Source organism: Dipteris shenzhenensis, chromosome 25 (genome assembly GCF_047967505.1).
Source record: "Dipteris shenzhenensis isolate YYH24624 ecotype China chromosome 25, Dip_SZ_1.0, whole genome shotgun sequence".
Classification (NCBI taxonomy): Eukaryota; Viridiplantae; Streptophyta; class Polypodiopsida; order Gleicheniales; family Dipteridaceae; genus Dipteris; species Dipteris shenzhenensis.
In genome coordinates this window covers 9348382-9368041 of record NC_141620.1, presented here as the reverse complement: position 1 = coordinate 9368041, position 19660 = coordinate 9348382, and the positions used below count along the sequence as shown (strand labels likewise).

General features: G+C 39.3%; 1 pseudogene; it reads left to right on the top strand.

Moving 5' to 3' along the window:
- The first annotated feature begins 13224 nt into the window (after positions 1-13224).
- On the top strand, positions 13225-16689 carry LOC147885419 (pentatricopeptide repeat-containing protein DOT4, chloroplastic-like; annotated as a pseudogene).
- The last annotated feature ends 2971 nt before the right edge of the window (positions 16690-19660 follow it).

Genomic DNA, 19660 nt, shown 5'->3' with positions numbered 1-19660 from the left:
CTAGATGACTGCTTAGCCTCCTAGTTTTCCACATCATCATCATCATCATCTTCCTCACCTCCACCTCCTTCGCTCCATTTTACCTCTTTCTTGAAAATTTTTGTGAGGTCTTGTTCTCTTCACCTTGACCACCATTCTTTGAGACCTCTAGGCTAAAGAACCTTCTCATTAGGATGCACCTCCAACTCCAAGCTTGGCACAAATTTGTCCTCCTACTGCCTGTACCGATGTGTTTTATGTCTGGCGAACTTTTTTAAAATTGGGACTATAGATGCAGAATTTCAACTAGTCCTCATAGTTGAAGTTGGGTGATACTATGAAGCAGCTCTTCATTAATTTTGAGCCCAAATGATTTAGTGGACGAGGAGAAATAAGCAAAAACCTAGTCAAATTTGGCGCAGCTCTCCCGGGTGACTTGGCACAATATTTCACAATTCCTCTCTGGTGGCTCTTCTTTGGTATAAGACCTTTCATTATGCATAAAAATCCCTTTTTAATCATTGCTTTATCAATGCAAATTGAGCTCTCCAATTTGTTGCTGTCTCTACAAGTACTTTTTAAGAAGAATGCTCTATTTATGGTTGACCAAGTCAACATAAATTTGGGGGTTTTCATTCCAAAAGATTCTTTACATAGTGTAATGCACTTTTTTCTTTGGGTTGATATACATATGTTTTTGGCTCTTCCAATTCTTCATATGTGAAGGCAAAAGAGAAGAAGAAGAAAGAAGCACCTAGATATGTCAATAGAAAAGTGACAAACCTTGTGAAGAAAAAGCCATATTACTATTCTGCTACAACAATTTTAGGCTTCTCTGATTCCATTTCTTGCAATATGCACTTGTACGGTTGAGATTTATAGTCATTTGTGAAAGAGCAGACACCTCCTAAATTGTAAAGGTAAGACCCTCTCATGACTACCTTTAAGATAGACAAATTCAATGGCCAGGGCTTCCATACTTAGCAAAAGAAAATTAAATTTGTGCTTATGAAGGAAAATTTGTGGGATTTAGTCAAGCTAGCGAATCATTCATCAGAAGAGAGTGAATCCACTACTACCAATTGTAAGGAGAAGGCAAGTGACTCTACTTAAACAACACCAGGATATGCTAAAAGGCTTGAGAAAGCCTATGCAATTATTGCATTAGGTTTGGAAGATGATTATGTGCATTATATTTCAGATTTGTAATCTCCTTATGAGGCTCAACATAAGTTAGATGTGATATTTGATGCTATCTCTCGTAAGTCTAAATTGACTTTGAAGATTAAGTTCTTTGAACTAAAGATGGATGGAGACTCTGTTGTAGCTCATCTCAACACTATGAGGAGTCTTCTGATACAATTGGCCTTAGTCAACTCTCCAGTCACTGAAGATGATGCAATGGCTATGCTCTTGAAGAGTACACCTTAGGAATTTGACTACACTGTGACTACTTTTAAGAATCTTTCCCAGCCAACACTAGAGAGCATCATTATTAGTGCTCTATAAGAAGAAAGGAGAAAGAAGACTTTACGGAAGGTAGAAGATCAAACTCAAGCACTTACAGTGAAGTTCTCAAAAGGCAAGTACAAAGAATGTAAGCATTGTAAGCACTATGGTTATGTGTTGTGTTTGCCTCCATGGTACCTCTTGCAGACATCATACACTAGGTCCACACAAAGGCCTGAGATTAATCCTTGTACATGCAAGGGAGATAACCATTTGGGGGGGTCTATCCCAATTTTTGTAAACCTCGACCCTTGGGCACCCTTTCTTCCATGTGATCCTAGCCATAGATTTATCCTTGACCACCATGAGATGGCATGTGAAACTATGTTACTAGATGTATCCTTGACATAGCATGAGCCAAACCATTGAGGGGGGGTATGTTGGGACATTTGTGATCAAGGGCTTGCTCTAAGGTGCATGTGTGCATCTAGCAGTTACATGTTTGTGTGTGTGTGTGTGTGTGTGTGTGTGTGTGTGTGTGTGTGTGTGTGTGTGTGTGTGTGTAGTATTAGCACACTTAGTGCTATGAGATGTCTAGGACCAAGACACAGGTGGTGATGCAGTATAAGGCGCCCTCTTGAAGAGGTGCCAAAGATTTAGGAAGGCCCTATGATGTAGGGCTGATTGCCTTTGATGTAGGAGAGGTGCCCATGATCTAGGAAAACCTCTCTATAAGTGAGAGGCTTGTCTCTCATAATCAATAGAACACACATTTTGGTCTTCTCTTGTGTTCTCTACTCTTGTCATGATGCATCTCCTCTCCTCCACGACTCCCCAAGATAAGGGAAGCGGCCAAATATACGACCATCTTGTTAGAACAATGTTTTGAGATAGGCTCACCATCGGCAGTTTTTCAATGAAGATTCCAAGGTCTAGCCAATGCTTATTTGTTAGAAAGAATCACTACTACTGTGGCAGGGAGGGATGCATGGTTTCCCAAAGGCCACAAGAAACCTGAGAGTGGAGCACACTCACTTAGTGTTCAGAGGGCACCCACAATAGAACGAAAGGAAACACACCGTATGCACTATTTGCAATGGGATTGATGGTCTCTACCCAATAGCTTCGTAGTCCTAGGGATAGAGAGTGAAGGGCATCCTTGTATGTGGCACAAGCACTCAACTATGGAGTTTCTCGCCACTTGTGGAGTACAACCCTTTGTGAAGACTCACAAAAGTCCGGCCTCACAACTGAGTTTATGGGTGATATAGTGAAGTGCTCATCCTAGTGGGGTCCTTCCATGCTTGCTTAGTGACAGAGGAGGAATGGAGGGTGTTTCCTTGAGTTGTATCCTACTCAAAGCATCATACCACACCATAAATGCTCGAGTCAAAACCTAGACATTTCGTCAAAGCCATTGAGGGGTTGCTTGAGGCAGAGGACTAAGGACTTCGAAAAGTGATGAGTATCCAATTGCCACCCTCATTTGCATTATTGCTAATTTTCTCCTCTGAATTTCCTAACTTTTCCTTTTATGTAAATTTTTCCCTGTTTTCTTACCTCCTCTATTTTTCCTACTTTACCCTATTGTTTCTAATTTTCTCTATTTCTCCCTATTTACTTCTAAAATTTTCCCTATTTTTTCTCCCTAACTAAATCTCCCCCCCTCCCATAAACTTCCATGAACTTTCCACTCCTGACTACTCCTCCCCTCCCCGACTACACACCCTATATAAACCTTAGCTCCTACTCCAAAGTCATATTAATCCCTCACTGTCAGCACAATGCTGTCTTCGCCTCCTCTTCCTAGGTCCCCATGAAGTTGTTGTTACTGGCACACAGCACTATGTGTTGCTCCCTATTACTGCTATGTAGCTGCCTACTCCTTGCCATCCATGGGCATTATTGCTTCTTTCTAGCCCCTCACATATAACATGGGATTTGCATAGCTTTGGTGTTTAAGAATCTTGACGGTTTTCTTTGTTCCTAGGTAAAGCAATAACACGCCAAGGAATACAGGCATTACCTGTCTACCCAATTGAAACTATGATGTTCTAACACCTAGTTTTTCTTGGATGATGGCAGGTAAGTGGACCCTAACCTTGGAGCCTAAACTACCTGACGGATTCGACACTTTTTGTCCCAATTGTATACATATGATATGAACACCCATAAGATGAGAAATTTATTATCCACCCTTATTTGAGCATCGTGTCATGTTGTTAAAAGGTTTTATATTTTAAACACACACACACCCAAACCTTATTAACCTTTGGTTGGGTTAACCATGTGTCACGTTGCTGATGGCTAGGTTAGCCACATGGCACATGCCACATGCCTCGTTAAACTCTTATCAGGTTGTGCAGGAATGAGGTCCTTGTATGAGACTCTGCTGCTTCAGGTATAACTTACCCCTTCCATGTGTTACTTTTTGTTGGAACTGTCATAGCTACACAATCATTGTGCCTAGTGCATGATTGTCCCAGATAGTTATGGAAATTCCACGATGTGTCTTATTCCATTAAACAACTTCAAGATCATAAAAGAAATATCCACTTGGAAACAATTAAAATATAATACCTTTCGCAAACACTTACAAAGAGGCTTCCTCTTTGGACCTTTTTGGTTGCAGGGTAGGGTGTCCTCCTGCCCCCATCATGTGGTGTCCCCTCGGGTGAGGGTGGGTACACACACACACACACACACACACACACATTCTACACTCTTTCACACATTCATGTAGTTATTCACATTATCCCCATTCCTCCCCCCCCCCAATTTTTTCTTTAAACCTCCTTTAAATTCCCATTTTTTATTTTTCATCACCCTCTATCCTTGTTTCTATTTTTTAATTCTTTTTAATTATTTACAATTACTCTCTTTCAATATTTTTCTTTTAGTTCCACTTAATGCATGGAATTAACATTTAAATTTATTCAAATATTTAAAATTAAACTCCAAAGGTTTTTTCTTTTTTCTCTTTTTCTTTCAAGCCCTTAAAACCCTTCCCCTCCCCCCCATTCTTTAAATTTTCTTAAGTTCCAAACTCTCCGGTTGTTTAAAAAAATAATTAATAATCAAAATTCTTTACTTGATCTACCTTGCTCTTCCACGAATTTTTGTTGGTGGTGAATCCCTATTTTTTAAATTGATCACACACACACATACACACGCAAGCATGCACGCACGCACACACACACACACACACTTCCCGCTCCCTTGCCTAGCTCTGGTGGGAAGATAAAAAGAGGATGGGCCCTATCAAGTGTGATAGTAAAATTGTTGATGTGAATATATTGAAAATATAGGAAATCTCTTTACTAAGAAACTAGGAAAAGGGTTAAATAGAAAATTGCCCTTGGAAATGTTATTTATCATGAAGAATTGGCCATATGAGTAATATGGTAATAGTATAGTAAATAAAAAGGACACCATTAGCTGGCGTGCACTATGAGATATTGATTATAGGTTGGATGTAGTAGAATTGGAGGAGAACATGGTGAATTTTGAACCCCAACAAGGGATGGAGTGGGATGAGTGATATTAGAATCACTATAATGGTGGAAAAGACATCGATAGTAAGGGCTACCATACATAATTACTAATAAAAACTGAGTGTGGAGAAGGGAAGTAAATTTTCCAAGTTCAGTAATGCTTGGGTGACCAATTATATTATGTATTTTTGTTATAACGAAAACCAATATTGGACATGGTTTCGTGTAGCTCATGTAAAAGAGAATGAGGTGCTAATAAATAATTAAAACTCTAGTTTGTTGGAAAAAAGAGATGGGGTGTGGATTAATTTAAGTATGAAATCATGGTATTTTGGATTACACGCAACAAACCATAGCCCTCGACTTTACCAACTAGATAATGGAAGGGCTTGTTGTGTTATTGGAGAACCTATAGCAGTCGCCATGCCTACGGTCCAGAGTGGACCCCTTAAATTCCCCATGTACATGACACATATCACGTAGTGTTTTAGTCCATCCCATTACCAAAGGGAATCCAAAGTCAAGAAGAGATTCCTTGTAGAAAAGCGTGGAGTGGTGTTTAATCCTTCATTAAGATGGGCGGCTAACATGGGGAAATTTTAAAGAAAGTGGAGAAAATTAGGGGAAATTGGAGAAATGGAAAAAAAAGGGATAGAGGAGAATACAAATATGGAGAAGGGGGTTTTAAAAATAAATTAAAAAAGGAAAATATATAAGGAAGAGTAACAAAGGAAAATAGAGGAATTTAGAAAGGAAATTAAAATAGGGGATCAAGAAGCGAAATATATATATATATTCAAAATTTTGGATAATAGAAAAAATAAGAACATTTAAAATTTTAAGAAAAAGAAAAGAAAATTTAATAAAGAAGAAAGAAGGAGAAGATTTAATAAGGTAGTTAAGAAAATTTAAGGAGACCTAAATTTTGCCATTAGATCTAGCTTGCAAAGTGTTTCTTCCACCCTTCTCTTGACTTCTTTTATGATCGAAAAAAACCCACATTCAATATGAGAATGACTCTACACATCAATGGTTCCAACGCAGTATGGTTTTATTCTGCATAGGCTTATAAATGACAATATTGCAAATGACTATATTGGGATTGAGTATACCAAGTATACTGAACAGGATGTTCTCTTATTGCAAGTAGATATTGCAAAGGCTTTATACACCATCCAATGGGATTTTATAGCTTAGACCATGCAAGCTTTGGGCTTTAGTTAGAAATTGCAGCATATCATCTTTTGGCTCTATAGTGACAGCAAAGTTGCGTCCATCTTGTCGGGGAATAATCTACGAGTCATTGTATTTCAATGTATCCTTCATCAAGGAGCTTGTTTTTACCTTTGCTTTTAGAGAAGGAAACGTCTTATCACATATTTCCCTTACTATTAATACTTGCCCCTCACAAAAAGTTACTGTATGGGAGAACTACTTTATCCCCAAATTATGCAATGGCAATTGGCAAATTACACATTCCAAAGTTGTTTTCACATACACCCCAAAGCAAAAGAACTCACCAAGAGTGATTTAACACTTTAACAATCAGCTGTTATGGCGCACTTATAATGCATCTAGCAAGAACCTTATAGCATGAAAAGAGGATAATATGTGGAAAGACATGCTATTCTGAGGACCACTATCTCCCTCTACTCATTGGCAAGATGTTTCTTGATTGTTAGCTCCTCAACCGGAAGATGGTGGTATTCTTCTTCATGTTCTGCTTGCTCATGGAAATAGATACATCAATCTCTCATATCATGATCTAAAGCTTTTAGAAAACTTCATGTAGATTTTGTGCAAGAGATTCATCCATTCTACCTTAAACTTCATGAAGTTGACTACTTTGCAAACTATAAAGAGGTTCAAAGAGCTCCTACACAGTCAAATGGTATTCCCATAGCAATGAATCATGCATATCCTTCAAATATTGCTCTTCTTAAATATGTATTCCAAGTCTGATTACTCTACACTTAGGCTAAACCCGAAGTTACTCAAATTTTTAATAAACCCTAGTGTAGCTTTTTTGCAAGAGATACATCCTATTTTGCACTTTACAAAGTCAAGAGGACTTCATCTACAACCATTAATAGATTTGGAAAGCTCTTGCATAGTCAAATAGTATTACCATAACAAGGAATTTTCCAATATGACACTACTTAAAAATATGCTCCACATGTGATTACTTACATCTGGCTTGAAACGACACTTTTTTTGGGTCTCACAATTCATCCTACATTCAAGACTCTAGGTTTCTCATGATCCTTTCACAATTGTTTCCATAATGTTCAATGTATTATTTCATGCTACAATTCCTCTAATGAAAGAACTCCTTTTTGGCTTTCTAAGACTCTATCTTCCATGCTACAAATCCACATATAAAGAAACCCTTTTTGGCTTTCTAAGACTCCAAATGTTTTGGCATGGATTTTAACTTAGCCTCTTTCACATCTATTTTAGTGTACTATAATGCAATTTTCTACATCTTGTTTTATTTCCTCTCCTCTTACCAATATATTTTTTTAAAGAAAAAAAAGTATTTGTATTATATTAGATCAAAATATCAGTCTTTACAAAGCCTTGATTACATAAGAAGACCAGCCCCTAAGGGGAGAAGCAAGAGTGGCAGATAACGTCTCTATGAGCAACTAAAACTCCAATAGCAATAGAGTATTCAGAAGGACTATGCTTCCTTCAGCACACATTGATCTAGGACTATTGTTCCTTGTCCACAAGGTGCACACCATGTAGCCCAAAAATGTGACTAGTAGACCAAGAAGAAAGACCAGCATAGTAACCAACAGGAGGTCCAACAAAGGGTCTAGCAATGGGTCTAGCATAACATATAGCATAGTATCCCCAATGGGTATCTCTCATATTCTACACCTTCCCTACATTATTTTCCATATAGTACACGTTGCATTCTTTGTTCTCCTTGTTACAATTCTCATCTCCTCTTCCAATTAATCCATTTTTGTTGCTCTTAGGCTAGTGCTCAATATATGCACTCTAATGTTCATTGCCTTAGGATTCTCATCTTCTCTCTCAATCACTCCATTGTTGCTTCTCTAAGGCTATTGCCCAATAGGTACACTCTAATGTTCATTTCCTAAGTTGATGAATTTAATGTGCCCTTATGTCCTCTCTACACGTTTTTCAATATGGTCTTATCAATTTATCATGAGTGCAAGGCTGTACCTCCATGAACCTACTCTCCTAGTACTTCAACCTACCGCTTGAACCTACTACTAGTGCAATGCTTTGTTTGCTTCAAAATGGAAATTTGTTTTTGTGGCAAGCTCTTGAACTTCATTCTACCATCATGACTAACCTATGCATTGGGAATTCCTTCTTTTAATCATATTGTACCGAGGAATGGTCCTATTTTGACCAAAAAGGAAAGGATTGTGTGCACCTATTCAACCATTTTTTACCTATCTTAACTCTCTTATCTACACAAAATCTCTATTTCTACTTCATGTCCCCTTCATGTTTTCACTTTATGAATAGCTTAAGTAAGGTTCTTAATAGAGTAGAATTTGGAGAGTAGAAGGAGCTAAATGGTAGGGTTTGGGCATTTGATTATAGGAGTTGAATTGTGAGATTAAAGACTAATTTAGGAGCTAGATGGTGGGATTCAGACCTCAATGTCTATAGGGGGATCCATGCTCCCATGATATGAATAGAAAGTCTTATAAGAAGCCTAGTGGAGCCAGGATTAAAAGAAATGAGGCTTGTAGGGAGTAAGCTCAAGAGAGCTCTATGTAAGGATTGTAGGTGTAAGATTGAGGATGAGCTATAGGATTGCAACATGGAGGCTGAAGGAGCAAGGCTTGTAGGAAGTAACTTCAAGATCAAGGAGTAAGTTTGAGAGATTGAGGCTTACATTTTGATGTGGAAGGTTGAAGAAAAATCTAGAACCTCACTTTATATTGCATGCCATCCATTGAGCTAGCATGTGGAACTACTAGTGAGCATAATGGTCATCAACCTAGCATACATAACTAGCAATTAAATTAATGGCTCAAAAAATGATGATGTAATCAATATGGACAGTCAAATTCAATCAATGCTTGGTCCATCATTTTCGGCTACATGTTGACATTAATATAATTGGCTTCTATGAAAGTCATACCAACTTGTAATGGGGATGACTACTAGGAAGGGGGTTGACCACCGACAAGGTGAATAATGATGATATTAAGACCCTTCCATAGGGATCATTGAGCCATGATGAAAATTGATTAAATTATATTCACAAGGTGGATGTTAACCACCGATTTGGCTCAAATTATGAGGTGTGGTAATCAATTAATTCCCCAACACATTGATCATAGGGCTATTTGAGGCATTATGAAACTTAAATGGATTATATCAACAAGGTGGATGTTAAGCACTCATTTGGCTCAAATTATGAGCTAACTCAATTAATTCTAACCAATGACATGGATAATGTGGCTAGATCAAGTTATGTGAAAATGTTATTGGAATCCATACGAATTGCATTCAAATAGTTATAGAATGTGGCATAAAAAGTTGATCGGTCTCAAAGGAATGAGGTTATTCAAGGAATTATTTAATCAAAGATCCAAAAGATTCAAATGTCATAAGGTTGGATCAAATTATACACTAGTATAAATGTGATTTGCATAGATGTGATCACTAGTATAACTGTGATTAGCGTAGATGTGGCCACTTCCAAATAATGATTTATGCTAGTTAGTCTAAAAATAATGGGATGATGCAAGGGATGATTTAATTTAAGAAAGGATTTTAACGTAAGTGCGATGATCCATAAGCATGGAGGTCAAAGCATAATGGTAAAAAACCATGATGGTTAAATTTAAGTTATTAAAAGGACCCATAGTTGGCATCATGATTCTACTTTAGCCTACATGAGGAGTTTGCATTCCAATCACCATCCTCATCTCCTACACTTGCCTTCTAGCCTACATATTCCATCCTTATTCGCAAGCCCTCATATTCTAGCCTCATCTTCTAGGGCTCGTCTTCCACTCATCAAAGTCAATGTGATTACAAGTTTAACCATTGAACTTACATGCATACAAGCTTAGATGTTGATGCAATGTTCTATCTTTAAACATGCTTCTTATTCCTCCTCCTCTAGATCAAAATGTACTTAATCCTATTTATCCGATTACTAACATCAAATATATGGACTTGCAATACCACATCTTTCGATGTTACAAGCATTATACTTTACCAATAGAAGGGATTAACTTAGTGGGTGAATGTGGCACACACATAAAAATCACCAAGATGAGCTTGTTTTGGTCTATCTTGGTAGGATGTCTTGCTACCTTTGACAATGCTATGAGAGTGTATATGGAGGTGCTCCTCCAAACTACCCCTCCCAATATTAGCTTATAAAGTACTTCAAATACCTATGATTCTTGATACCTCCTAATAACCTCTTGATACCAAATTATTTTGGCTATCCTATAATGTTCTATGTTCTTTTTGTTAAGAATTATGCCCCTTTTTTTAGTGGTTCTCTACATATGGGCTATGCCCTTTCTTACTAATTGTAAACATTGGTCTATGTCATTTTGCACAGTGGTTTGTGCCTTTTTGTGTAATGTATACATAAACAATTAATCTTAAATGGCTCTAGTCCATCCAAATTAGCATTCATTCTTAACTAATTGTGTGCAGTGATTTGTGCCCTTTTGTGTAATGTATACATAAACAATTATCAAATTTTAAATGGCTTTAGTCCATCTAGTTTAACATCCATCCTTAATTAATCTTGTAAATGAAGAGTCTTCAAGGATTTAGATATAGCTCAGTGAATGTATACAATATAAGCTCATTGTATATTTTGGTCTCTCTCTACTCATGGTATGTTTTGAATTTTGTTATTTTTTCCCTTATCCTTAGCTCCCAACATATTTTTCTCCCAATAGCTTGTGCCTGCTTTGTTGGAATTTCAAAACAACCATTATGATCTTAAAAATGAATTGGCTTTTCTCTAGTCAAATAACTTATTAATAACCTATTGAATTGTTTTCCACATCCTATTTGCTATTAACCTAGTCTAAGAGCTAACTATGTATGTATTTATGAGTATTCTACTATCCTACATCCAAGCATTCTCCATTGGAGGTGAGCTAAGCTACTACAGCTCCCTTTCTTAGGCAGTGAGCACCCATGTTCAGTTTCAACTTCTCCAATAGTGTTTCACACTCAAGAGGTAATTTGCAAGAGTGTACTCTCTAGTAAGTACCACACATAGCTTCTATTCTCCTAAAACTTCCCCTCATCTCTATCTCTTCAACCTACTCACTATGGAACTCACGACACTCACAACTCATGAGGCATCCACGAATTGAGTCTTGTATGTAAGAAAACTACAATGATTGTCCTCTGTTAAATGCAAAGATGTAAAATAAGAACCCTTACGTCCTCACATTAGCTCCAAGCACTGGGTGATCAAGAATACTCTTGATAAGAAGGAAAGTTTGCAGCTATCGTGGACTCACAACAAGAGACATATGATGTAAAGAGGTAAAAGAAGTACCATGTCTTCCTCATATCAACTCCAAGAATTCATTCTAAAGGGTATTCAATAATATTCAAGATAAGAGGAGAGTTTGTAACTATCACAAACTCAAAACAAGAGACATACACACAAGCATAATGTGTGGTAGAAAGAAACAAGCAAATGAGTAATTAGAAAACCAAGCTTGAGACATCAAGACCCAAGAGCCAAGCATGGAAATGAGATAGCCAATGCAAAAATGTGTGTGTGTGTGTGTGTGTGTGAAGTAAATACCTACTAACCCCAAAAATCCCACATAAAATAATCATGATTCATTGTAAACCCATTCCATTTCCAATCCCACATAAAATAATCATGATTCATTGTAAACCTATTCCATTGTGTGTGTGTGTGTGTGTGTGTGTGTGTCTCAAGTAAATACCTACTAACCCCAAAAATCCCACATAAATAATCATGATTCATTGTAAACCCATTCCATTGCCAATCCATCCATCATGAGTATGAGTGCAACCATAATGATTTAGTTGTATAGCGTAACAATATTCATAGAATCATGTATAACATTAAAGAAGTGCTTAGAAAATGGTAGATGAATCCAAACGGACTAAATGAAACCCGATAAGTATGGGATCTGAGATCAATTCTCCAAGAGAATTTCCTTTGCTCCCCAAAGAAAGCAACCTCAAACCATAAAGGAAATTGCCCAGGAACATCTCTAGTGTAGCACACTGTAAAAGATTCTCAAGTGTTAAAGTTGTCAAGGGAGATCTTCCTCCATTTTCCTGTTTAGGTAATCCCAAAAAGGTATAGTTCCCTTCACCAATATATAAGTCTGACCAGTCAATGATAAGCATAACAAGTAAATGTACTAGTCTTTCCCATCCAATGTAGTAAGAAATTATGAGGACGGTATGAAGCAATTCTACAAAGGAATAAATTAGACCAAGCCCAATAATTTATATACATATACACAAATTTGTATCCATCAATACACCACTATTCTGGTCTATCCACAATCCCATAGTTATTATAGTGCCAAAACATCCATGAGAGGAAGTAGAGACATTCCTCCTCGCCCAACCAAGGACCTATCAACTGTGAGTCAAACGTGACAGGACTACAACTTCATCAGGAAGAAATAACCAATCATTTAATTTACTTCTTCATGCCATATATCAATCCGATCATAACAAGATCAATGAATGAAAATTTGTGATCCTAACTACTAGGCTCTCACCTCTAGTTTAATAGACCAATAATATGTAATTATACTAAATAGAGAGCTCACATATTTACTTCCATTATTCTCAGAGCTCACATAATTTAAAATATTACAATGGCCATAAGATGAATAAGTTAAATGTAAGGAGACATTTATGAAAGTAATTATATCAGAAAGGCTCAATTTTTCCTATCCTCAATCTCGATGTCCTAATTCTTTGGTGTGTTCTCCAAAGCTTCTTTATAGAACATAATCCTCCTACAAGTAAAAAGAATTAAAAGCCATAACTCCTTGTCCAACCAAGGACTTAACAAGGCTGATTACCTGATTAAATCATCAATCTTCAAAGAAGAAATTGCCAATCAATGCAATATAATAAACGGATCATATATCGATAATCTAACACATCTCTGTATATAGGGGAACCTCACACTTCTTATAAAGTCAACCAACTAAAAAGCCAGCTCATAGAAAAGCCTATTCATTGTAAGAAATCAGATCTATGCGCATGGGGTAAAATTGGGCTCTTGAACTTTTGCTAGTGAAGCAAATTCAAGGTGCTGCAGAAGATTTTCTCCAAAGGGACTTCAGAGAAAAGTACGTAGACAGCCAAAAAAGGCAAGCGACCACCTCGTAGACCTAGAGTGCAATTGATCCATTCGACAACACGAGGCAAGTAGCAGGACATATCTTCAGAACAATATCGTCACTAGCCGGAAGGAAGACGTAACCAAATCTCATTCAAGCAAAGACTCATGAATTGGAGGACTTCATCATGCATGAACGGAGGGAGAATGTCCTGGTCCAACGAAACTAAGGTTTATGGAAGTGGCTGAGCCTATGCAGGCTCACAATAGTTTCTTGCTTTATAACCCAAGCACAGAGCTCCGAAAAAGGGGGAAGCCTTGATGATGCAATGGCAGAAAACATCCCACAACTAAAGCATATTGGCGAGGCCTTGATCCCGTCAGATTGATCATCAAATGTAAAAACATGTGTGAGAAAATAAATTCTACTCTATCGTGGAGAATAGACGTAACAGTGTAAGCTCCTCTCTCCAACTCATCATCTCGGTCGAGTTTGACGTAGAACTGCTTATAGGCAGAGGGACCGGATTGCTTTGTCAATGAATGGACAGAATGCTTGGTCGGTGCGGAGCTTCTCTCTTTGAGCCCATATGCACAATATATTAGAGGCAAGGCCGCGTGACCATGGCCATTACCACCTTTGGGGTCCGTGCCAGGTGGGTTTGGGAAGAGAATCGGGAGTGGAGGAGGAAGCATCCACGAGCTTGGACGGTTACCTGGGCATGCCTCTGCTTGCCGCGGCCCAATATCGCAAGAGGAAAACGCATATGAAGGAAGAAGTGAAAGAGGAAGGCAAATACTCAGAAATCAGCTCGAAATTCCGCTCGAAGGAGGTCGAAACAAGTGGATTGAAGGATGAACAGGGCGTGACGTGAAGTGAGCAGAAGCTTGCCAAGGTTTGTCTTACATGCAATATGCAGAGGGCGGTGAAGACAAATCTAGAGCAGGGCACGTGGCAACCTATCCCTCCCGTAATTTATCACGTGGGGGTGTCAGCATGGTCAGGCCACATGTGCAGGGCAACCTTTGTACAAGTGGGTGCACAACCCCTACGGGAGGGCTCTGGTTGGGAGCTGCTGAGGTGAGAGGAGACACTCTGTATTGAGGGGATGGCTGAGCTGTCTTCTGTTGAGAATTTTATCAGTATCTTGCAGGAGTGCAGGAAAGGAAACAATATAGCGTCTGCAAAGCGTGTGTATGCATATGTTTGCAGTAATGGACTGGATGCTCATAAAGCTGTTGGGAACTATATTGTGCCACTATTTGTGAAGTGTGGAAGTGTGGCTGATGCTCAGCAGGTTTTTGATAGGTTGGTTCACCGGAGTGAGCATTCATGGACTTCACTCATGTTAGGATATATTCAATGTGGGCAAACGCTGCATGCTCTTGACCTCTACAGTAAGATGCAAGAGGATGGTGTACGTCCAAGCAGGTATACGCTTATGGCCCTACTAAAAGGTTGTGTTAGCCTGCGAGATCTGGAAAGAGGCCGAAACATTCATTCCAAAATCTTTCAAGGGGGGTTTGAAAACGATCTTTGTGTCGGAAGCACTTTGGTCAACATGTATGCCAAATGTGGCTCACTATTGGAGGCACAAAAAGTCTTTGACAGGCTGCCCATTCGAAATGTTGTGTTGTGGAATACACTCATTGCTGGGTATGCTGACCATGGACATGGTAAAGAAGTGCTCAAATGCTTTGAACAGATGAAACTGACAGGCAATCCTCCAGACGCAGTCACTTTTATCTGTGTATTGAAAGCTTGTGGCAGCAAGGTCATCCTTGCGGGCCAAGAAATACACATGGAGATTACAGAAATGGGATTTGAAAGGGATCTTTTTCTTGGAAGTGCATTGGTCGACATGTACGCAAAGCATGGCTCAATTTCAGAGGCACGGATAGTCTTCGACAAGCTGCCAGAGCGAAATGTTGTGTCATGGGCTGCACTAATTGCAGGATATACTGAACATCAACTTGGTTACGAAGCACTTAAATGTTTTGAACAGATGCAGTTGGAGGGCATCTTTCCCAATGCTGTCACATTTGTTGGTGTATTGAAAGCTTGCGGCAGCATAGGAGTCATAGGCAAGGGCCGAGAAATACATGCTAAGATTGAAAAAGAGAGATTTGAAAGAGACCTTTTTGTGGATAATTCTTTGGTTGACATGTATGCCAAATGTGGCTCACTTTCAGAGGCACAGGAAGTCTTTGACAAACTGCCAGTTCGAAATGTTGTGTCATGGAACACAATTATTGCAGGATATACTGAACATGGACCTAATCAGGACGTGCTGAATTGTTTTGAGCAGATGCGATTCACAGGCATTTCTCCAGATGATGTCACGTTTCTTTGCATCTTGAAAGCTTGTGGCAGCATAGGAGCCATAAGCAAGGGCCGAGAAGTACACTTGGAGATTATAGAAAAGGGATTTGAAAAAGATGTTTTTGTTGGCAGTGCTTTGATTGGCATGTATGCAAAATGTGGCTCAGTTTCAGAGGCACAGGAAGTCTTTGACAAGCTGCCAGGTCGAAATGTTGTCTCATGGAGTGCAATGATAAAGGGTTTTGGCATAAATCATGATGGTGACATGGCTGTACGATGTTTTGAGGATATGCAAGAACAGGGTGTGAAGCCAGATTCTATTACATTCACATGTCTTCTTGCTGCATGCAGCCATACCCAGTCAGTATTGAAAAGCCGCAAGTATTTAAAATTAATGAAAGAAGATTATGGCATTTCACCGACTATAGATCACTACACTTCCATGATTGATCTTCTTGCCAGATTAGGTCAATTGTTCGAGGCAGAGAAATTTCTCGAAACAATGGGGTGTACTCCATCTGAAGGAACATGGATAGCTTTACTCAGTGCCTGCAAAGCGTATGGGGAAGCGAAACTAGGACTGAGATGCTTTCAGCAGCTTGTCGAGATGAATCCAGAATTCTCTGCTTCATATGTGCTGATGTCAAACATCTATGCAAGTGCTGGCAGGTGGGATGATGCACATAAAATAGAGGAGCTGAGGAAACATGCAGGGGCCAAGAAAAAGCTTGCGAGTGCTTTGATAGAGGTGAACAAGAAGGTACATGAGTTTGTGGTTGGTAACAACCAGAGTAAGACAATCTCAGGAATGCTAGAAATTTTGAGCTCACGCTTGAAGGGTGCAGGTTATGTGCCAAATCTGGATCTTGTTTTGAGAGTCAGCAGTTAGAGGAGCGGGAGGCTGCCTTATGTGAGCATATAGAGAAGCCAACAATGACTTTTGGCTTCTAGACACATTACTGACAAAAAATTTGGGAATGTGCGATGACTGCCAGATGCAGCTTAGGTCATATCCAGGATTAAAAGACAGTAGGTCATCATTCAAGGTGACTGCTCTGTACATCGTTGCTTATGTTCTTTTGGAGATACCTCCTGATCCATTCTTAGGTTAATGGAAGCTTTTGCACGCAGACACCCAGGTGAGCGCCTCTCTCTCTCTCTCTCTCTCTCTCTCTCTCTCTCTCTGCACACACTTAACACAGACACACTTTTTTTTTTTAGTGAAGTCCAGACAATTATATTAACAAAAGTTGTCTTCAAGAAGGAGAGCAATTACATCTTAAGAAAACTTGCATGTAAGCCAGGTAATTAGAGTAAACCAACTGGCCCGGATGGATGCTCGGAAAAATAGAGTTGTTCAGAGAAGAATCACCCAAAACCCAATGGTTTCTGTCCTTCCAAAGAGTCCATAGGGCCCAATAGCGAACCCAGGAAAAGAACCCAATGGTTTGTCTCACACACACACACTTTTTTTTGTGGGGTGAAGATTTTATTGCTTCATATTACACAGTAGCTTCTTGGGAAAGGGGAGTTCAAAAGTACATCAAGTTAAAAGCTCAGTACATCATAGTCTATGTAATGAGTTTGCAGACAATCAAACAAAGATTGTTGCAGAGAGCGTCTAAAAAAACGGAAAGTAGAAAAAGTAGGATCACCAAAGACTCTATGATTTCGATCCTTCCATAGAGTCCACAGTGCCCAGTAACAAACCCATAAGAAAAATAACTCAAACTCATGTCTGCGTGGGTGCATCCCTAAAAGCTAGAAATGCTTGCCAAAGGTAGCAGTAGAAACATCATACACCAGCTGAGAGGCATGAACATGGTCTTCCGCTGACCCAAATCCTGCTTGTGATTTTTGTGCATATACTATTTGTAGAAGCCATGAAGCACAAAAAGTAAAAGAGTAGAAGATTGAGAGTAGGAGAAAGGATATACGAAGGCCAAGGAAGGGTTGAAATAGACCACAGCGAGCAGCGAGCTAAGGATAGCAAAAGGGGCAGAAGAAAGTGACGAAGGGTGCGAGGTAACCGAAAAGGGAAAAGGCAAAAAAAAAAACAGAAAAGGGAACTAGGAAAGGTGAAAATACAACAGATGAAAGGACTGCAAAGCAGCGATGAAAAGAGGTATCCACAAACCAGAACATCTCATATGCACAGACACGCAAACCCACACACATAAGAAGAGATAGAAGACGAAAAAGAGGGCAGGAAAAGCCAGAAGTGCACGCCAAAAGGAAGTAGAGAAAAGTTGTGGCAGAGAGGGAAGACGGATTGAGCAACAAATGCTCCGAAACCCCAATGAGATTGCCTAGGGTGAGGCGAACACGGAGGGGCCACATAGCTTAAGGGGTATGAAAGGCATACCATGAACGAAATTAAATTTTCATGCTTTCCACATTATAAGTAGAGAATATAACAAGTAATAAGGTAATAATGGTAAAAACTTTTATCCAAGGTTGCAAGAATTAAGAGTTTAGTCCCGGGTTTAGAGCACTTTTAGTATCCTTGATCTATGTCTGTATCAAGGCATATTTAGAATCATTACCAAATAAGAGAGGCTAAGAGTAGTAAAAAAGTGGAGGGGGAGAGAGAGAGATTCATCAACTGTCTAGAAGGACAAATTAGCCTATGAGACCAAAGTGTCATGACACTCCTTGTGGGGCGGGTGAACTAGAGGTGCCTATCAGACCTCTAAACATCTATTAGTGATTCAAGAAAAGACTAGATCACTCCGGATCATCATCTCTCCTTGTTATATAGGTGTCTCAAGAACATATCCGAGATCTATTGTTGTCATTCTTGGCTTGTTGTTGAGGGCTACACATGTGGACGATGTAAGTAGCTTGACATTTAGATGTAGAAACCATGGTGCCATCAGTGGAGTGGGTGCTCATAGGCCTTGTGTCCCCAGTTGACCTAGTGTGTCTGAAACTCTCTTGGTCTCATGTCCCTTGCTTCATGCTCTTGTGAAGAAGACTGTGATCTACTTTCAATGGTGTTGTCCTTTGGCAAGCCTCATGAGTCTAGATCTTAGTCGAGTGACCTTATGTACAAAACATGTGGTGTATCTTTGATTGGTGTAGTCAATCGCATCCTTGTATTTGCGAGTGAAAAGAAAATAATCTCTCCCTCGTGACATGCTTCTATGTCTCTACCTCTAGCATGTCACAATGCTTTGTGGTTGCAATCTCACCTCAGCCTCAATCTAGAATATGCTTGATGAGGTCTTGAGATGGCCCATCGTGATCCGTACTACATGGGAGAGATGGATTTTTAGGTGCCCCAAAGCCTAGATGAAGCCATTCTCACTCAAGTGGAGGACTTTGTAGAAATCCATTTTGGTTGCATGTGGTTGTGAGGCCCGATTCTTAGGTCCACACACACACACACTTTTTTGGGGAGGTGAAATACACCCCCCCCCCAACAGACTAGTTAATGGAATTTACTAATCACCATCACAGGGTGTGGCATCTAGAAGCAGTGGGAAAACATTGCTAAAAGATGCAAAGAAATGTCACCCATATGATAAGCATCATATAGGGATGTATGCAAAGAGCACCTAAAGAATACATAGGTATCTAAAGAGGCACGGGAAGACATGCGATGGTTTCTATCATGCCAAATGTTCCAATAGGTAGTAAATCTAACCCACAAGAAGAAAAGACTGTAGTTAGTGGGAGAGGAATGGAATCTCTCGAAAATCCAGAAGTGCTTCGAAAAATAATGTGAGGGGAAGCAGGTCCGAAGGCCATCGGATAGTCTTGCAAGGAAATCCTTAGTAACTGAACACATCCACAATAGATGGATGGTTTTTTCTCTGGGAGAAGAGCAACTCAAACAATGTGTAGGTGCAATGTGGCGATGGGCTAGTGCGGTCCCACTAGTAGAACCCCACAATAGACACCAACACATGAAAACCTTTTGCTTGAGAGGAAGCCCATTCTACCATATGGTAAACAGGCATCTTGCCCACCATTTGAGAGGTTTATTAAATCTCCAAAGCTCATTGACATGATGTTGTATCCATGACGGAGGGACCAATAGTAGCTGATAAGCTCTCGCAATAATCAAGTTCATCATCG